Here is a 1434-nt window from a genome sequence, read left to right as displayed (position 1 = left end):
AAACCATGATGAGGGCATTGAGACCAATAGCCCTTGAACCTCTCTCATGCTTCACTGAAACTCTCTAGACCTTTCTGTTGAAACCCAGAGATTTTGTTCCTGATCTTAGCTGTCCTTGAAGTAGAGAAGAACTTGTCTAGGAAGGCTCTCTTACACTCTTCCCAAGTGGTGACAGTGTCACTTGGAAGAGTCTTCTCCCATTGGTGTGCCTTGTCTCCCAAAGATAAAGGGAACAGCTTCAACTTGAAGGCATCTTCAGAGACACCATTTGTCTTAGACAAGCCACAATACTTATCAAACTTATACAAGTGATCAAAAGGGTCTTCAGCAGCAAGACCATGATACTTGTTGTTCTGTATGGTGTTGAGCAGCCCTGACTTGATCTCGAAGTTGTTGTTCTCCACTGGTGGTGCTCTGATTCCTAACCTATGACCATTAATGTGAGGTTGATCATAGGCTCCAATGGCGCGAGCTTGTCGCGGTGGATGTTGTGGCTGGCGCTGTGGTCGAAGGTGATCAGCTCTTGGATCAATGCCTCCTTGGGCATCACCAGCTTGAGGCAGATTCTCCATATCAAACCCCAACCTTTGCAAATGAGCTTGTTGCTCTACTTCTCTTCTCTGTCTTGCAATCTCCCTCTCAAGTGCTCTAATGTCATCAACTCTTGGAACTAGGTTTGTTGGACCTCTGCTCCTTGTGTTCATACACCTGAAATCCAAAGGGAGAAAAAAGAAAGAAAAGCAATAACACAATTAAACAAAAATTTACTTAGTCTCAAGCAAATGACTAAATCCCAATGTCACAATCAACTTAGAATTTGGCAACGGTGCCGATTTGATGATAGGAGTTTCAAGGCTCCTAATCAAATGTTGTAGAATAAAGTATGTCAAACCAGTTCTAAGTGACTCTAAAGCAAAGGGAATGCAAGACCATGCTTAATCTAAGTGCTATCAATTGGTGAGATGATTTTTGAACTAGAATGATACTAAAATGCAATAAAGGACAAAGCTTTCTTTCTTATAAGATAAGAGAACTCATGGGCTAAAGAAATTGACCTTGTGTGATCAAGTTTCAATCTAAAGATGTTAACTTTCAACCAATATATCTACCTTAGACCTAGACAACATCCTAAACAAACTCTATCTCTAGATGAATGTTCATTTACTAAGATAACTAAAGCATCAAATCTCTTTGGTTGAATGTTATCTAAGTAATCATTAATCTCAAGTCTACTAGTCATCTTAACACCTTTAACAACAAATCTTTTTGGTAAATAATGTTAAAAGCTTAGGAGAGTTGGTTCAGGCATTTCATCAAACACCTTTCAGGCATGAAATGCCTAGAGCTCAACTTTAGAGAGGTCAACTCTAGAGTTGCATTAAAAGCACTGTACTAGCAAGGAACAAGATGGATCTATACTAAAACACCTTAGAT

At 39.6% G+C, this 1434-nt stretch overlaps 1 non-coding gene across 1 annotated transcript; it reads left to right on the top strand.

The window, feature by feature from the left end:
* Positions 1 to 107, top strand: LOC125590733. The gene has a single exon (XR_007326737.1). It is a non-coding gene; the product is annotated as a small nucleolar RNA R71 (small nucleolar RNA).
* Positions 108 to 1434: the final 1327 nt, after the last annotated feature.

Source organism: Brassica napus, chromosome C7 (genome assembly GCF_020379485.1).
Source record: "Brassica napus cultivar Da-Ae chromosome C7, Da-Ae, whole genome shotgun sequence".
Classification (NCBI taxonomy): domain Eukaryota; kingdom Viridiplantae; phylum Streptophyta; class Magnoliopsida; order Brassicales; family Brassicaceae; genus Brassica; species Brassica napus.
The sequence above is the reverse complement of the archived record's forward strand: the minus strand, read 5'-3'. Positions and strand labels throughout refer to the sequence as shown.